The sequence below is a fragment of the Dromaius novaehollandiae genome, chromosome 1 (assembly GCF_036370855.1).
Source record: "Dromaius novaehollandiae isolate bDroNov1 chromosome 1, bDroNov1.hap1, whole genome shotgun sequence".
Classification (NCBI taxonomy): domain Eukaryota; kingdom Metazoa; phylum Chordata; class Aves; order Casuariiformes; family Dromaiidae; genus Dromaius; species Dromaius novaehollandiae.
The window spans coordinates 157,440,615-157,461,296 of record NC_088098.1 but is presented as its reverse complement, the minus strand read 5'-3'; the positions used below and the strand labels follow the sequence as shown (position 1 = coordinate 157,461,296).

General features: G+C 35.1%; 1 protein-coding gene across 1 annotated transcript in view; it reads right to left on the bottom strand.

Annotated features, from left to right (window-relative positions):
- NALF1 (NALCN channel auxiliary factor 1) overlaps positions 1-20,682 on the bottom strand; it is a 486,048-nt gene that overhangs the window by 110,768 nt on the left and 354,598 nt on the right. The window lies entirely within an intron of this gene.

The window sequence follows — 20,682 nt, the reverse complement described above, 5'->3', positions numbered from 1 at the left end:
TAGCAGTCTTTTAACTTTTTTTTTTTTAATATATCTACATGAGTCTACATCAGTAGATTTCAACATGAGATCAATGAACCTCAGTGAGTCTAAGATCTACTGCTAAATAGTCACACGCATTTATTTTTATAGGTATCACTCTCCCCATTGAGAATTCTTTCAGGATCTGTAAACCCAGACATTGAAATGTCATTGGTCCCCATCCTTGGAAATCCTTTAAAATCTAAAAGTCAGGTCTTCTATGAGAGTACAAAAATCCTATTAAATCTCACTTTGTTTTCCCCTTTATACAGGACTGCATTTTGTTGCTTTCCTTTTTTGTCATTGACTATAACTCAAAGCAACCAATACATTTGGGGGTTAATCTCAGAATATGGGGTAGGGGAGTGGGAATGCAAAGGGAGGAAACACTTCCTCCATATCACAAATGATGTGTGAACTTTCACAAAGTGTTCACACTAAAGATTATTTTCTCACCAGAAATGACTGAAACTTATCTGCAGAACCTAAATTTGTAGTTTTACCTTCATAAATTCATCAGTGTGCTGACTGATTGACACATCTATCCTAGTGACAGTCAACATCTTTAACATCTTGCTCTAGCTGTACCTGTGGTGGAGAGAAGCTGGACAGAAAAATGCAAGTATACACCATGCAAGGCAGGATAGCATGGTATCCTTTTGGAGTTCCCATCTAATCCATGGGTTATTATACCTACAAATGTCATGCCTAAGTAGATTCACAGAAGAGCTTCAGAGCCACAGTACTGCACTAAGTTTGCAGGCAACTCTGATGCACATCAGAGTCCTCAGCTTAGTGTGAGGTGTACAAACTCAACACAACTCACTCGGGCAGTTAGCAGCAAATGGGATTTACATAGTCACCTCTGTTTAAGGTAGGCAGTCAAAATACAAAGCACCATGGTAATCTGCTCCTCTTTAAGGTATTTAGTGATATCAAGACACTGTTCAGCCCATTCTGCTTTTTCAGATTTGAACTTCCCCTGCTCCAATGACTAAGTCCCTAATGAGAATAATTAAAAATGTGCACTCTCTCTCTCTCTCTATCCAGTAGCCCAGTGACCACAAAGCTGATCTAGAATGCTGGAGAAACAACCCAATTTTTCTTTAAGCCCTCCACTTCTCCTTGCCTTGAAAGTGTCCAAATCAGACTGTAAGGATGGGTATTTAAGGTGGAGGGGGAAAAGGGAAACTGTCACTCTGAAAAGGTAGATAAAATACTCTGGGTTTAGTAATTTGGGGTCACCTGGTGACTAGAGTGTTTCCCAAGGAGGGGAAGGTGAGTTATCACAGTCCGTGATCCAATGACTGACTATACCAGGGGTTTTGTTGAATGACACAGAGAAGCAGAATGTCAAGCTTGAAAACTGAGACAGCGATGGGCTACCAGGCAAGGATCAGAGAGAGGTTTGGGGGATTTGTGTTTTGGACCATAACAGTAAACGGGGGGTTAAGGCAAGAATAAGAAACCTAAGTTATTTCACAAACATAGCCCTCAGTGCTTTCCAAATACTAGTCACATTCAGGAAAACATAGTACATGTTTAAATGCAAATCCTTAGGGATCCTAAATCCAAATCCTTTGTCAAACTGGGACCATAAGTAGTCTGAAACTTATCCTACATTTCATTTCTGATATGCAAGTAAACAACTCTAGCGCCTTATTTTCCCTTATCCTATAAGGAGACTCTCCTAACATCCTGCTGGCTATGAGAACTGGTATATTTCTATAAATATTTTTTTAAAAAATATTTTTATCTAGTTCAAGAGTATCCCAATAGAATATTCATTTTAAATTCTATGATTCATAGGAACACCATTTCATTTTGTTTCCTTTCTATCTTGATTGTAATAAAGTTGTGAAAAATGTTAGATCTAAAACTATAGAAAGGCATATAAATAGTAAGATATTCACTATTTTTAACTTTGTTAGCTTACTAACGCATACTACAATGTCAGAATCTGTGTATATGTACAATGCTGGCATATAACTTGCAAGTTACTGGAAAGACTGAAATTTTCTGTTCTTTCATTTAAATTCTGAATGCTCATTGAAAATTTAAGATAAAAAGAACAATTTTTACTGCTGTAGTAACTAACAGCAGTTGCCACAGAGTAGCTCCGTTGTTGATCAGGTTTTCTGAACATGAATCCCCATCCTGGAGCCAGCGACTAACTTCTTTTTTTTTAATTCAGAAAAGGTTAATTCACTCCATTTTAAACATGAATTAGCAAATGCAGTGTCAATTCACTGTAACAAAGAGAGAACCAACAAAGATTCAGGCGGTGGTGTTCCACATCATGCAATAAATATTCTTTACCCAAATTCTGTTTTCACAGCTAGTAACATTTCAGTGATTCAAATCATGTCAGCTGCTGCCACAGTGGCCCTCTTGAGAGGCGAAGGGCATAATAAAGGTTTTCAATTTGTCTGCACTGGCTTAGCTGAGTGGAAACATCAAGTGGAGCTTTCACATTTATAATGAATATGATTAAAGAATGTATTTGTAAAAATACATACTTGAAATATGGAAATAAGTTTAGAAACAATGCTATGGGCATTGAGCCATATTTGGGAACAGTGCTGTACGTTCTAGTAAAGTCTGAAGGGTCCTGCTTACATTTAAGACATTGAAGTATTTTAACCATTTATTTTTCTGTGTTACATTGATTAAGAGCTGGCAGGCACATTCATATTTGTTTCCAGGCAAGACATGTGTTGTCCGCTGGTGAGTGATCTTTGTTTTTGTGGTTCAGTTATTTCAAAGAATAAGCTCTAAGGGCCAGGAAAAGAAGAACCATGGTGCCAGGCAGAATTAAATTGGTTTGAGTACCTGCCAGCTTGGCTGATCTTGGCAATTCAAAACAGCAAACATTCAAAAAAGTTGTCTTCTCTTGAAATTTAAGATTGAAAGGTGATGTGAGACACATCTAAGGACACAGTGCCTTTGTTTGAGGCAAGAAAGTTCTTCTTTTGTTGATGAAACTTTGTTAATAATACCCCAGTAAGTTTAAAAGCACAAAGCATAGAAAACAATTGATCATCTGAATCCATCATTTATACTAGTGAAGTATTTGGGCCACATATACTAAATTCTATTTTTATGCCACGTTCTTTCATTTGGTGTGCAGGGACTTGCCCACACCTTCTTGGAGTATTTCCGTGAAGCTTTCTCACCACCTCAGCTTTTCAGCATCAGTGCAACCCACTGTCTAGAAAGCTGAATATTGAAACAAATTAGCATTAGTGGTCTAAAAGTGATAATGGAAGGACTAGTGGGGAGGCTGGACAATGAAGATCAGAAAGCAGCACAAGGCATGTGGGGAACCAATGGATTTGGGTGACTTTCTGATCTCCTCAGTAACACTAACAGAAGACATTTGGGAACTTAAAGCATAGCTTGCATTTACGCTACTTGTTCTAGAAATGACTGCATGTGCTTACTTCAAAATCTATTACCTTTGCAAGAATCCATAAAGGGAATAGTGAGAAAGTATGTAGGTATGAGTAGATGTGTGTATACATACACTCCTCCAAAATACTGTAATAGAGGATCTTTATGAACATTCATATTCAAGGATACCCAAATTATTATTACATTTTCCAGTTATTTTCTATTGCTGAAATAGTAAAAGCCAAAAGCAGATGAGATTTCCTCCTTTTCAAAACAAAGCATTGAAACCACAGTAATAAGTGTTACTAACACCATTACCTTACTTGTATTCCAGTTCATCTTTCTCTGATTTAAATTTTAAAAATATAATCACTGTTTTTAACTAAAATGAAAGACCTTCCTGTTCATTTCAAAATGTTTCTGCAAATTAGTGTGCTTTGATTTACCATGCTTCCCCCCGCAATTTTCTATCATGTCTTTGCTCTTCTCATAGGTTTTTTAGATACAAAAAGTGTTAGCAAGATAGATAGATATCTTCCCAAAACTACTACAGTGTATAATAGGAGCCAACCCATGGACTAATTTTTTCTAACTGTCATGCTTAACCTCTATGCACGGTGTAGAAAGACATAAAGTAGAGACAGTATTCCCTAAACATTCACCTCTGTAAAACGTAAGCACAGGCTGGACTATAGGGCCCTATTCTTTTCATGGAATGAGCCACAGAAGATCTTGGTCCCCAGCATCTACATGCTCCCTTCTTTTTTCATCTTCCTTCCCTGAGGACTTTCACAACCCTCCTCAGGGCTCAGGTCCTTTCAGCCAACAGGCACATCTCCAGCAAGTCTGGCTGACCCTCCACATGCTCCTATCCCCCTGGGTCCTTTCTTACCTACCCTCTCCCTCCTACAGCACAGCTAAATTTTGCTCATAAAGCATATGTATATCTATTTAATGACAGAACTAGACCATTTGAGACAGATATATTTTATAGGAAACCTCTGCTGTTATGGATGTCACTTTTTCCTACTACTTTTTTCTGGCCCCGTATTACTGCTGTCATTTTACTGCCACCTATTAAGGAAGGAAAAATAACTTTGGACATTTATCAGTCATTAAATATAAACTTTAGATCCTTATTCTCTCCAAAGATACTCTTTATGAGGGAAGAAAAATTTCTGTGTAGCATTTATTTCCAAACTAAGTGGTCAACTTCTCCGAAAGACATTGAAATCTTTTTAATCCAGGGTTATGGTTTACCTAAATTACACTGAGCTAGAATTAAAATAGTAGAGTAATACAGTTCCCTTTGTCACCTTTGGAGTTTGTGGACCTCATTGCAGTTGATGTAGAAGAAAGCAAAGCTAAGAGACTTGCCTGCTTTCAATGTAATTGAATTTCTTTTCTTGTTTTCTTTCTCTTCCTCTACATTGTTTTAACCTTTAAATAATCTCAAAAAAGCCAACTGATAGCAATATGCTTGTTTTGTGCAACTTCAAAATTTGAATTCATATAGTAGTTTTTAGTAGCCCAAAGTAAATGCATTAGTATAAGGAAAGCTTGATGATGATTTTTGATAAGAACAGATAGACCATGATGCATGTCAAAGGCAAGTGATTTCTAAATGCTGAAAATCATTAGAACATAAGCATATTTGCAATCTGAAATAGGGCTGTTCAAATTAACTCTTCAATTGGCAGGTAAAGAATAAAACCCCAAAGCAAACAGTCTTAATACAAAATAACCAGTTTGGGTTGAACACTAAGAAGTTAAAAAAAAAAAAACACAAAAATTTGAAAATGCTTCCTTTGTATCCAACATAGCATTTTATTCAAGCTGAAACAGTCAGATATTTCTAAGACAAGCAAAAGGAATACTCATATAAAAAAATAACATTCTTTTGTTTTAATAAAACCCAGAGGTTATGAGATACGGAAACATCAAGTTAAATTCCTTCTTCTGCATGAGTGGATTTAAACTTACATCTCCTATCTTCCAGGATTGTATTGTATCCATCAAGCTTCAAATTATTTTTGAGAGGGGAGTGCTTTTAGTCTTCCCTCTTGGCTGTCTTTCACAACCAATCTGCACTAACCAAGCTACCTTCTTTTGCTTCATTACTAAATAAACACTTAAGAATTTTATGGAAGTGAAACAGCACCAAAAGGGATAAAACAGGATGACCCATATCAGACTATGTCATAACCATAAGCTAAGATCCTTGGTCGAGAACTGTGATGACCTGTTCAAATGTCTGGGCCAAATTAGATAATCAACGGGTTTAAATACCTTTCTAAGACCTCCCAGAAATGTTTCCTAACTTCCAAATTAAGGGCTACTCTGAAATTTTAGACTTGAAATAAGAAGCATCAGTCCTTTATATTGAATGTATTTCATATTATTGATTTAAAAATGAGAGCAGGATAGAAAAACAGCTTACCACAAATGTCAGTTTTGCGCCTCTATTCTTCTTTTTCTATTTTTCCACATGAGACTTTTTGATAAATTTAATACAAATTTGAATTTTTGGCATGATTAAAACTTCCTATTAGCAAATGTGTTATTTGCTGAAACGAACAAACAAAAAAATCATGTCCACCTCAAATTTGTTACAAAACAGACCTTTAAATACACAGCTAGTTTATGTCAGGTTTATGACAAACATTCTATTAATTAAAATTGAGTGCATAGCTCGAATACATTTGAAAATTATCATTTAATGCCAACATGATTGAAGCAATATAGGAATTCTTTGTTTTAGAATAAAAATCATTGTTCTATGGCCTTCAGAAATGTTCTAAGTGACATGAAAAAAAAAAGCCAAACAAACCTATGAATGATATAAGCCTATGAATAACAGTGATTTTTGCACACAGATGATCTAATTTGACAAGTATTAATAAACAAAAATAAAAAGCTGTTAGATAAATAAATAAAAAATAATTAATATGACTACTGACTAACCTAAAAGTGCACAAAGTCTAGTATTTGACCACAGGTTTTATGATTTTACTATAAATGATGGCATCTGTTAGGCAACTGAAGTCTTGTGTCTACATGAACACACCACACACCTTAAATCTTCAGGTGCTCTAAGAGTGCCTATGCTAGACAGCTTATTGTGCATTAAACCTCAGAGATATTTTTATCTAGCTGACAGGAGCATTGCTGCATTAATTGTAGCCAAACAACACTTTCTCTACAGAAAAGCAGAGGGAAAAAAACAAAACGAAACAAAAAACTTTCAGTCATTTCAGTCAAGGAGACATTCTGATTAGAAATGTTCACTTAATTTTCAGTCCTGGCACATATTTACAGTGGGGCAAGACTAAAAATTGGGCTCATATTTCCAGGAAATTGGAGTTTGAAAGAGAGACCAGCTATCTGTGTATATATAGCCAGTATTCCCAACAGATAGTTGTAACATGTAGGCTGCTGGCTAGAAAAGCTTCAAGTTACTCTAGGAGACCTTTCACTATTTTAGGTTTCAGTCCTAGAAGTTTGTTCCCATATGCACAACTTTATGTCAATGAATAAGCCCATAAAAGTCAAAAGGGCCACTTGCTGTTAAAAGTACTCTCCCTGTGGGATCAGACCAATATATGGTAGTCCAATGCACTGCAAGGCACAGGCTTTATCTAATTTTTTTAATCTGTGAAGAGGGGCATATATAAATGTATAATTTGTTTGTAAGGACAAAAGGACAGCTTATTCCAGGCCATAAAATCTGTTGAGTGATAACCAGGAGATAACCATGAAAATCAGCTCTTTGATAATGATGCCATCTGCTACTTCCAAGGAAACAGAATTAAAATCAACAACACCTTCGAACATGTTAATATAAAATCTTCAATGCAATAGTAAATCTGAATGATTATTTCTTCAAAGTTATCTGACGTTTTAAAGTACAATACAGTGAAAAAGCACAGAAGGAACAGAATGCATTTTGTGCCACACATTATACCTATTATAGCTCCCTTTTCCATGCACTGAGCAGTGTAAATTACAGGACACACACTTTTGCCATTGCTATCATCCCATTTTCCCTTTGTTTTATTGCCACCCCTTTGCAGAGATAGGGCAAACACTGCATATGGAATGATTAATAGAAGGTGAAGGAAAACAAAGAGAGACTTAAGTAGGAGAATGAAGGCAATTAAGTTTTAAACTCAAGAAAAATACAATGGGGAACCTTAGTATTCTTTGGATCTGAGCTTATGTGTTTGTTAGTTCATAAAGAACAGAAGTAGGGATATTTATATAAGTGTCTGAGAAATTAAAAGCCTTTCTAGCCTTATGGAGGCTAGAAAATGAAATCCCTATTATGCCATAGCATTTATATATTAGCTGTACTGCCCTCAACTTTTACAAAAACAAGGAAAAGTGGAAAAGTTTTGGAGTTAGTTGTGTGGGAAGTTGTTTAGCATCTTTCAAACCTTGGTCATGTCAATCATTTGAAAAAAAAAGGAGATTTTCACCTTTTAAGAATTGTCTAAGTAGTGAATGTAAGAGATAAGGTTACCTGTTCTGTATAACATTCTCTGCTGTTTCAGCAAGTTTCCGAATCTAAGTCTCAGCTCCCTATCTATAAACATATAGCCAGTAATTCTTCCTTTATACCCTGTTTTCTGTCTTGCCTACTGAGAAATTATGCTTTTCTGAACAGAGGACATCTCTTACTGCAATATATCTGTGATCTTTTGTGAGGCTTCTATAGCACTGATCCCCAATACATATCAGTGGTTCTGCTAAGTGGAAACCAGAATCACAGAGGAATGTAAGCATAAAAGACACAGATCCTTTGTTAACTCCATTTGAGGAAACATTTCTGAAAGAGAGACATCAGTATGAAAGAATATATATACAGAAATTAAAAAAAAAGTGATGGAGGAAGAAAATATTAGAACTAAAAACTAAGTCAAGTGTTACCTTTATGATTTGAGGAAGCCTAGAAAGGATTAACATTTAGTTAATATGAATAATTTAGAGCACCTTTTTAATCCCCGAATCAGGATCTATATAAAACCGAGGAGCACAAAATTAAGAGGGAAAAGAAGCAGAGATGTGATTAACATTTCTCAATTTCAGCCTTTGTATTGTGATTGCCACACTGTCAGAGGATAAAACTGCTATGTGACCTATTTGTTGTGCTGCAGGCAGATGATTTGAGTGGCATGCTGAAGAGGCATAGTTTTTTTTAAAAGTGCCTATCCACACGTTCATTCGAATTGGTTTCAAGAGACACGTAGGAGCTGAAGTAAAACATTCCGTAGAAGTCTCAATTCAAAAAACCAACAATCCCCACAAAAATGCTATTGAATCAATTCCTGTTGTGCAAAAACTGCCATATAACAAATGAATACAAGCACAATGAATCATAGGGAAACACAGAGCAGTCTGCAAATGCTTTGTCAATAGGGAACTTGCTTCACGTCCATGCAGTTTCAAACTTGTCTTCTGAGGTCTTCTTATACCCTGTAAAACATGAAAGCTGGCCTTGCAGCAAAGACCATGACCTAGACCTCTTCTTCTCCAGTTGTACACTAACTGCCAAATTACATAAATATTTCCCCTTTGTCTGAACTAGTGCATCTTAATTATTATTGTTAATAATGATACCTTTTATTGGTCAAAATGGCAAAAAGAGCAGTCATCATCTAACATGCATGTATATACCTCTGGCTAGCGAAATGCAAAAGGCTAGGGCATTGCTTTACGAAAGGCAGATGGGATTCACCTCACGGACAGCAAAACACAGAACTCAGTTCTCTCAAATACTGGCTTAGTGCTCTAATTGCAGGGTTATTGGATAAAAAAAGAGAGTATCACCTGCATTTACAAGCATGAGTGAAATGAATGTGTCCATTCCTACAGCACCTTGTACAGTGCTCAGTCATATCAATGTTTATAAAGGATAATCTGAGCATACCATTTATGTTATGTGCCTCTGGATATATAAGAAATGTGAATGAACACCTGTTCTGAGGATCTTAAAATAAAGATTAGCACAAAATATGCATTGAGCTTTTAGTAATTTCAAGATGGTTATTTCTATATGAGAACTGACGATCCTTAAGAATACAGTGTATTTAACACGAACATCTTAGGCAGATAGGAGCTGGGCAGATATTTTTAAGATTATAGTCTTGGAAATAGACAGATAAATTTGATGTAGTATCAGTTTAAGTGCCTTTATAAATCTGTGTCTGTGGCAAAGCAGCAGCATGTTTCATTAACAGGTAGTTTCTCTGTGATTCCCTCTGGTGACAAACCCATTTACTTTACACGTCAGCTCTAAGCCCTCCAGTGAAGCATTGGTTCACTGCACCATTTGATCCAGGCTTTCTCTTTGAAAACAAGACCTGCATCTGCTGCTTTGCAGTCATGTAAAGTTGCACAGTTTCACAGGTATCATGTTCTTCAGTTAAGAAAACCTTCACTTTTTTGAAGAGGAAAAAGAAGATTTAAAAATAGAAAATTCTGAAGAAGCATTTATTTCCAGGCCCAAAATATCACGAGCAGGGCTGCATTATCAGACTAAAAAACATCAGGAATAAGACTATTACAGACAGATCTTATCTTCTAGAATCAGCCCTACTAAATATGGTAGCTCTCCTAAAACAATTGGAAGATTTCCACTTCAGTTGGCTTGCAGCAACTAGTGGGAACAACCGATCATATCTTACCTTTAGGCAAGTAACTGATTTATTAGCATCTGCTAACTGTGCCTCTAACTTATTGTCCAGTGCCAGCTACAAGGTTTTCAAAATGGATTATTTATATTTTCTCTGAAATTAGAACCAGGTAAGATCTACTTCTTGTACAACCTTTCCATCAATGACAAATTTTACAGGTGGGAAACAAATGGTCATATCCACAACATTTGCAAAGGAAAACACATACAGAAGTGGAAGAATTGGGATTCATCCGAACATTTCACAGCTATTTTAAAACACATGAAAAACACTTTTTGATACAAAAAAAAAAAAAAAAAAAAAAACCCAACCAAACAAAATATATGGATTCACCAAAGGAAACGGGCCTGCAGCTGTGCAAAAGCCCCAAACTACAAATATTCTCTAATATACCTAAACGGGAGCAAGATATGCTGGTACCTTGGCACTTCTTTGCTTCTACATCCCTCCTGACTGGTAAGACCTCCAAGGCCAACAATCTCCTCTCTTCCTTCTAGGTTGGAAGTAGCTGCTGTTGCTGGCATGGCTTAAGTGTATCTGCTTCCAGTTCATACCCACTTACCCTCCCTGATAGGCAAAACCAATCTCTGCTAATAGAAATGAGCTGTACTTATTTGGCCCTCAAAAAAGTTTTACTTATTTAGATAGCAGAGAATTTTGCCTGGAGACTATTAAGGAAGACAGTGAGTTCAAGAGAAAAGAACAGTCTGCTTCATTTGTTTTTATTCCCTTTCTTCTTAGGTAGTGAGAGAAATTCATGGCGGTGTGGGAGGTGGAGGGACATCACCAAGAAGTGAGATTTAAAACAGCAGCTTGAGTGTGGAAAAAGCGGATTGAATAGGCAAACTGGGATTCATTCATTATTACAGTTTTATGGGGGCAGCACAGAAAAAAAAAAGAGGAGATTGCTGCAAAAAAGCATTAGCTTACTTCCTTTTTAGTTGTCTATTTTGTATACAGAACATCATGTTTAGATATAGGGTTGATATTACAGGTAGCTTCTCTTTTGATTTATATTTGTCAAATCAGACAGGAAAGCTGTCAGTTGTGAATTAAGGGAAGCTTACCCAGTATACCCAGCTGTACTGGAGTTATGCGTAGTTGAACTGTTTGTTTCTCACTTTGATCATTGCAAATAAATAAATAAACCTACATTTTTGAAGGGAAAAAGAAAGGGTGACTGTTTCATTATTGTATTTTGTGCTTCCTGGTAGGCAGTTCTGCAATTGCCCTTTTCATCGCACTTTGAAGTACTTCAAAGTTTCTTAAAACTTGGAACATCTTGACTGTAACATACCATCAAAGTAAGGGGGCATGAGCTTGTAATAAGATAAGAGATAATAATATGTCAAACCTACCAAGTCATGTAAAAGCTAATACTTAGATACTGACCTAAAATAGCCTAATTTTGGTGCCTTTTGTGTTAAACAGAATGGTAATTATCTGCTACTATTTGTGTGTGCATGTGCATGTATGTGTGTGTGTGTGTGTGTGCATGTGTGTGTATGCGTGTGTGTGTTCTGATGAGGGCAGAAAGAAAAGCAATTAAATCTTTTAAAGAGGCAATAATTTTAGAAATGTAATTGTGTAAATATTTATGTATATATTTTAAATGTATGTGTCTGCATACATAGATAAATATAAAGAATTGCTCTCACATATAAAAAGCTTGCAAAAAAATTGAAAATAAGGCAAACCTGTTCTTACAACTTTTCAAGAGTACATCTGTGATATCTTTATGGGTTGCAGCTGTACCTTGCATGCCTCCAAATAGTCTCAGTTTCAAAATGACTGCAAAATCCAAACTGGCTATTTAATTCTCCAACTATTGAAAGCAGCCATTAGTTTGTATTGAAGACAGAACAATCAGTCAGTGCAACCTCCTATGTGATAAAGGCATAATATTTACCCAGGAATTCCTGCATTTGGAAAATATTTTATGATTGAACAAGGAAAGTCCTTTGATCTGTTTTTAAAGAGATTAAATGATAGAAAATTTATCATAATGTAATTTAGCCCAATATTCTGCTGACTTCATTTTTTGTCTATAGAATTGGAGAATCTTCTAGTACTCAATAATGTCCCCCTACATAAATAAATATATCTATTTTCAACTCCTGTTCTCTGACTGTGTCCCCATTTCTTTCATTAAAAAAATGTGAAGTTCCTGCAGAGGTCTCATCTCCTGCCTAGTGCTGTGGACTTCCTTCCTGTTATCGCAATTACCGCTGCTATTTTGGTGATATTTTGCCTAATATGTTTTGAACTATGCTTATTCTTGTCCCCACAGATTACCTATCATATACAATATTGCTGTATAAGTGATTTCAGAAATGACCAAGAAGCGTGTCAAATTCAGTGAAAGACATCAGAACACCATTAATCTTAACTATTACCTATAAATTTGGAACCCTTACTCAGAGGCCTATACCCTCAAATTGAAACTACATGATGCTGGAGAAGTTAAATCCACTTGATTTTTTTCCTAAAATGTTAAATTCTATTTCTGCTCATAGAATAGCCTATCTAAAGAAGTTTACATTTAGTATCCTTAAGATTTAGTTATTTTTTTGTTTATAAATAAAAGCTGGACAGTTACTGATTAACTGAGCAATTCTCAGAAAATCCTTATTCAATCATGCACAGTATATGCTTTTTTTCTTACCACACCATTCTACATGAATTTCTAATGATACACAGAGGGCACAGGCAGTACAAAGGAGTACCTTGAGGTAATGGTTTGAGATTCAAGGCAAGATGATTGTCACAACTAGGCTAGCTCTTCCTTTTTTATACAGTATTTTTTTGTAGAATATAATAACAAAAAAACCCTTCCTTATCTTAGAACATTTTTCTGTTTTTTATAATTCAGTAAAAGGGTTTTTTGTTGTTGTTGTTAAAATCAGTCAATGAGATTTCCCTCTCATCGGTAATTGCTTTACATTCATATACCTTCACATCTGTGTATGTAAGAAAATGATCACATTCTCAAGCCTTTGTGGCACATTTTAACCTAAATTACTTCCTTCATTACTGAAGAAAACCATGTTATGACTTTGTAAAGCTGTTCCTAACACAGAGGGATCAAAAAGTTCTGAAGATGAATATGTTGGAAAAGGACAAGTTACAACGAGTTTTGATACAGATAAAATTACAATTAAATCAAACTTACTGCCTGACTGCATTATACAAGACAGTTGTGGTCCTCTTCTACCACCTCTCATGTCAAGTCAAGAAAAAAATGATTATTCTTCATTTTATATTTTATGAGCTTTTTATGCTGCACCTCGAGGTGCCTAATATTATGGTTTTTGCATCCACTTTTTCAGTGTTTTTATCTAAACTTCAGAATCTTGGAATATGAATATTCTATAACATTTAGTTTTCTGAATGAAATTGTTATATATTTGACTCACACACACATAGAAATTCTTACAAAGACAGAGTTATCATATATATTAATAGTTTCATATGATTTTGGCATAGCTATTTTTGCAAGAGTTCCTGTATTTGCTGTATGAGAAAAAGTTTTTTTCAAAGTGCAATTTTATTTTCCTTTTTAAAGTTATATTTTTTTAAAAAAACCCTTCCACCTATTTTTCTGTTGTTTTTTTCAAAAAGAAATATGGATTCTTCAGCAAAGACAAGAATATGGAAAAATAAGTGAAGTTTATTTCCAAAAACAGAAAAAAACTTTTTGGAAGCTTTACAAGAGATGAGATTTATTTGTCCTGAATTATGTGTCACAGATTGTAAAGATTCCTCTCACTAGCAAAGTATGAACCAAGCCTTTTTGTTGTATGTAGTGTTTTTCAAATGTGCATGCAGTTATGATTAAAAACATAGCATTGATGTGATCTCTTAGCTAACTTCTATTTTTTCCCCCACCCCGAACGTGAGACAACTATGTCACACAATTCCTTTCATAAATATATCAAATTTAAAACTATTTGATTGTCTTGCCTAAACTCTTGTTATTGGAATGTCATAGAAGAACTATCTCCACTCAGCTTGTGGTTAGAAATATTGTTCTCAATTAATTTATTGCTATTTTGTACATATTTATTGCTGGCACACCATTCACCTCATGCACAAAGTTGTGGTTAAATGTAGTGGTGAACTACTTTTTACTCTACTTAGCCCTACCTGGAAAAATATTGCAGGACACTTCTCAGAGTGAGACCACAATGTTCAGGAGGACAGATTCTCTTCTGCTGCTTGTATCACCAAGCAAATTGTTCAGTCTTAGTTGAGACTCTGTTCCTGTGGGCAGGTTCCACAGTCATTTTTGCTTTCACCTATTGTATCTTACAGAGTGCAAAGTCCTGATGGAATGAAGTATCACCTTGCATTTTATTCATGAGATAATAAAAGAAATGAGCCAGATGCAAAACTCTTTAAAATCTTTAAGAAAAGGGAATTTTTCTATTAACTTTAAAGGATGTGGCCCAGGCCTTAGATCTCTCCTGTCAAGAGCTAGTATTTGGATATTGAAAAAAGATCTAAGAAATTATTTAAGAAGCTATGCTGCAATAAGCTGACAGCTCATCTTGCATCCACTTCACAAACACAATACAAAATACAAAAGAGTACCTATTGCCTGCTGGATATGTCTAAAACTCTCTCTTATTGTCAGAAAGCTGTCACAAAGATGTTGTGCCCTAATGAAGAGTTATACAAAAATGTGATACTCTTCCAGTAAGAAGAGCTATAAGTAGTAAACAGAGGTTCCATTTTGCTTTTGACAAATCTAAGCACATGGCAGTTACCTCTCTTTTCTAAACGCAGGCAATTTTTGGCTGGCAGGCTGAAGGAACGAGGGGATGTTTTTGAGCACACGTACAACTCAATCAAGCAAAGCTGGGCCCTGATATTTTCTGTTCCTCAGCAGTGCCAAAATCTTCAGAATTGCACATAACTTACTTCTAATACCTTTAGTGAGTCAATGTCAACATAAGCTGATTGTGTTTCACTGCCTGCCTGTCTGCCATTGTCTCATTCAGTTGAAAACCATGCTTCAAGATTAAAGGCAGGACATAGGATCTATGTAGTTTCATCAAAAATGCAACCCTGAAAAAACACAGTATAGTAAAACTTACTTTTAATTCAAGTCGAGGCTCACAACAGTACAAGCACCAAGCTGCTAATCACTCATATTTAACAACTAGAAATCAGTATTTCATCTGGTAAAATGTGCATTGTCTAACAAACTATTTGCTCATAAAATCGTTTTAAAGACTGCTATGCATCAGCGTATATGGTTATGCAAATTGCATGTACAGGCTCATAGAATTTACTCACATGCCTGCATCTATGCTATCATAATCTGGAATTCCAGCTTTTTGCTCTTAAAAAAGTCTTTGGTTTCTTTTTGACTTTAATTTAAGATTGCGATTCAACCTTAGAGAGGTCTCACATAAGTTTATCCAGACTAGATTAAAAACAAAACAATAAAAAATTTGCACGGAAATAGGAAGTTTTATATAACTATGCAAGTATGAATGCACATAGTTATATGACTCTATTTAATACATTCAATAATATTTATTTCCATCCTGATGAAATGAAATTAAATGAAAGTCTGATTTCATCTGAGTTGTTTGCAAATAGCTTACATTTTTCTCATATGTTTATTAAAGTCATTCACAAGATAGTTTCTTAAGGGAAGTGAGGGAGGAGAAGCAAATTAGAATAGATATCCCAGGGGATAATTTTGACTGGACATAAATATCAAAATAAAATTCACTCTCACAACAGAGAGAATACCTGTGTTAGAAAAATAAACTTTGCTTTCCTATAACGATCCCTAGTATATTATTGATAATTTTTGGAGCTAGAAAACTAATTTGCTATAATATTTACAGGAACTGAACACATAAGAAATTCAATCACAATAAAAGGTAATACATTTAAAATTTTTAAAACAGAAACAATGTAGTCATTAATTTCTATCTATCTTAGTTTAATGGTATATCCTATTTCAGTTGCCATGTGGGTCTCCTACCTGCCAGGAATCCATGCTGTCCTAGGAGCACAGGAGAACACCAAGGCACATACATGCTGAAAGGAGAGTTTCACATCACCTATCTTTAAGAAGTTAGATTATGTGCACAAGTTAGAAAGCTTGCCTGTCAATATTCCCTACAAAGCTCATGGGAAGAAATATATCCATCCAGAAGGTAAAGCAAAGAACTGAAAACTAGGTTCCTTCTCTGAATCACCTTCTGGAATACCATCTCTTTCCATCATCTATAAATGAAACCTAGTAAGACAAATGTCCTAATTGGGACACATTGTATATACTTCAAGTTAGGCATCATGGACAACTCCTAACCTGTACACTCATATGGTATGAAAGTCTATCACAATTGTATTCCACACACTGAATTTGAAACATAGTTCTCTTTAGCTGGGAAACACTAAATAGCTCTCAACCACTGAATGAAATCTTAGTCTTACAGTGTTGCCAAACTGTGGTGAGTCTGAGTGCAATGAATTTAAATGAGAAGAAATTACATACTAGTTCTGTGACATATTCATGGACAGTAAGTAAGTAATATTTTTTAAAACATTTATATTGTAACTGAACTTTGAGAAAATAAGATATACACCCTGAGATTTTGATACTAGACGGATAACTCCAATAAGAACATTAATATGTTCTCTAGTTGCTGATCACTCACTATGAGAGTTTGCCGGTAAAATTCTGATAGTCCTACCGAAAGCCAAAAGAAACAAATGAATTTTGAGGCATATGTGAAAAAAATGAAAAACATATTCCTTTCAATTTCAAATCCAAGTACAGGAACACATTACCTTCACATCCCAAGAAATTATTTTTACACTATAAAAATAATAAAGCAACTGATTAGCTTTCCTAGTTACACTGAGTAAAGGTGAGTTTGAAAAGAGCAATGGAAAAATTATGGTAGAGGCATCTTATCAGAAAGATGGGCTACATAATCAAATAGTGTTTTTGCGTTCCAACCTTTTATAATTTTACATCTTCCTATAAAGTAGACCACCATTTCCTTTCATTTCAAAGCTCCAAATAACTTGGCAATTCAGGCAGTGACCAGTGTGGAAAAGTGGTAGTTCACATAGCAAGTTACTTCCCTCCTCTAATTAGTTCTGTAACTGAAAAGAACAATCAGATGAAAGTTAGGAGTGCTTCCATTAATACAAGAAGTGTGGTCAATGTCTTGTTTCAGTAATATATAGAAATCTGCATGTATTGTTAGTTCAAGTGAATAATATGAGAAAAATAGCAAAACCTAAGAAAATAACTGTATCCCCAATAAAGGAATCTATTGTTTTGCAAAAGTGAAATAGGATTACATGTTTTTAGTTGCAAAGTAGTATTTATACTAAAATCAGAAGCAGCTATGTCTGTCAAAAATTGAGATGTTTTATTTGTGCTTTGCTGTTCAAGGTGCCCTGTGTGGTAAGTATAAAAGTGAACATATGTAAGACACAGATTTCTCCTGCTTATCAGACAGCTTCAGGAAAGAAAAAGTGTCTGGAACTCTTTCGAAGAGCTCTGAGAAGGAGTTCAGAGAAAGCTGTCATCATCAGTACTGCCCAATGGAATTAATGAAATAAATAAAAGGAAACGGTTAAGTCATTTCTAAGGACATATTTACAGAGAATGGCTGAAACTAACAAAAACTTTTTGATAGCCTAGACTGCTCCCATCACATTTTCTCTTGAAAGAAAAATAGTAATTGTATCAGCCTTTGATGAGAAAGAGGTTCTTTCCACTCAGTGACAATGTCTCATTGTCACATTAAGAACACAGGAAAGATTTGTTACATTTAAGAGGATATTGTTGGTCAGAGTTGCACAAAATACGCTGTACTGTTAACCTTAACTCAAATCAGTGGCATCTTCTCCACTGATTTTGCTGTAATGGGATTAAAAATTCAGTTTTACCAAGCATCTAATTAAAAAATTAAGAGATTGATTCGAAACTCTAGTTTTATGCAACTAGTGGCCACATCTCTGAGATTATTCAGAAGATGATCATCTGATGAGGGGTTTAAAGCAAATAATCCTTTTTTTCATTGTTGTTTTTACTTGTATATTCAGTGAGAAACAACCCAAACTGAAAAAAAAACCAAATTGTTTCCCTCAAATGCTTGCGGTCAAAATATTGCAGAACTGTGCTACAGAATAAAAGCACTAGAAAAGCACTAGATAATGATCTTAGGAAAAATCAAACAAATCTTTTTAATTTTAATTTCCCAGACTGAGAGAAGAATAAATGCAATAAACACTTCTGAAACACATTGACAAAGAAGATGATGTTATACATTTACAACATGGACTGTAGCATTTTTCTATCATGAGCTATTATTTAAACCAGACATATGAAGTAAACAACATCACACTTTTTTTCTAACCTTTCTGATCAAGTCTTACTATTTAAGTAGCAAAAAATTCCATTTTATGGCTCATGCTTCATATGGGAGGCGTTTTATTGATCTTTTTCAATAACACATCTATTTGATAGCTGACTAATTCCAGCAGATCAGTCTCAGTCACCCAAGCACTTCCTGTCTTTTCTGTGCTTCCAGTTGGTGTTTTAAGTTGCCCAACAATTTCCTTTTTTTCTTTCTTTGTTTCTCTTCCTTTCCTTCCTTGCTTCCTTCTTGTCCATCCTTTCCTTCCTTTCCTTCTTTCCCTATATTAAACTTAATTTGCTTAGGCTAGAATTTCCTTTACGAGTTATAACTCAAGAGAAATCTTTATTTTGATTCTAGTGCAATCATTCGGCCAGTTCTCACAACGAGATTATGGATTATCAAGTTCATTGAGAATATCTAGGACTTCACTGCTTCAGAGAAGGGACCTGAATTTTGACAGTGCAGTGTCTTTTGTACCTGTCTTAAAATATATCCAAATTTGCCAAAGTCACTAGTATCTAAAAAAAATTCTTAGGTAACATAGATAACTATAGTCTCCCAAGAATAAGCGTCCAACAAATATTCCTTCAGCATGCCAGCAGACTGCACCTCCACTGTGTCCCACAGAGACTCCCACAAAGACTCTCCCAAAGAGAAAGGAAGGTGGCCCCGTTCTAGGAATGTGTTGTGTTGTACAGCCCTATATATTGCAGGCATTGGAAAATACACTGTGTATGGGCTAACAATTTCAGAAAAAAAAGAAGGTAATTTCTTGTTTAGTTGATTTCATGTATAAGACAGAGGAATACCATGCTAGAAGGCTGGATCTTTTCTATGACACTATTGCTGTGGTGATGAGCAAATCATGCTAAATCAAAGATTTTAGAAGTGCTCACGGATAGCTTTTATTTTCTGGGTAAGCAATTTGATATTCTAGGGACTAATTTGGTATTAGTAATGAACCTTAGCAATTGCAATGCAGAATGGTTATTCCTATCTTTTTATTGTTACTTACTCAAAAAAGAAAAAAAAATCATGTATTCATTCCATCTAATATTTGCTATTTAATGAATATATTTTTAGTCTGTGATAGTTGTCTATTACCTTCACATTTAATGGAAAAAAACCTAGCACCTCTTGATAGCAATTCATCACAATCAAAGAAAAGTGTGCTGTCCCTCTCCATTGACAACAAAGGGAGGTGAGCTGACAAGCTTAGGCTACAGATCCAAGTGTTAAGCAGCTACAATAAGATAGATGAATTCAACTGTTATTCATATTTTTGGCAATGAAATCTAATTGTAATGTCCTAAGTCTCCATTTAAAAAAATTGCATTTACTTTGAGAAGGACCCTGGAAAGATTAATACATCTGGGGTTTTAAGTAAGTAAGATACTAGGCTGAAAGAACTAAAAGAAAAGAAAATGCTAATGGAAACTATATAATTGCATATCCATTCTGAGAATAAACAAGGAGACTGCTCACATAAAATGTGAACCCTAGTGGCATATAGGCAAAAATGAGTACCTAATTCTAATTAAGGAGTGTATCCTGAAGTTTAGGCATGGATAGATATCATTTTCTGAATACTTGAAAAAATGTTTACATATTTGGTTTAGAATAAAAGGCTTGACCAAAGGAATATAGCAAACAACACAACTGCTTAAACGATATATTTGCTAAAATATTTTTTAAAAATCTATACAAAATAAGTCTGTGGTCCCGTGACTTCCTTTACAGCATATCTGACCTTTGTCTTTGAGAGTCCACTGACTGCACACAATATACTTTGTGTGTAACTTTGTGAAAATGCAAACCTGCCCCTCAGTGAGTGCCAAAACAAAGGAAATAATACTTTTCCATTAGGTGCTACTGAGAAGGGCACTATGCACCTTTTGCAGAAAAAGACTTTAAGTCATCTCTTCAGAGATGCAAATTCTGGTACTAATTAAGAACTGCCACATACCTTGTGCTAAATTAAGGTTTGGAGTCAGCTTAGATATTCATAGCAATAAAAATATGACTGGATTCCTATATAAAACAATTTGGGTGAGCTAATCAGTGGTCTTCGCCTTCCTTATCCTGCAGAGATTGTTGTTAGCTGTTTCATTTGAACTCTTCTCTGACATGTGCCTTTTGCTGGTTTCCAGGCACGAGCATTATCAAGA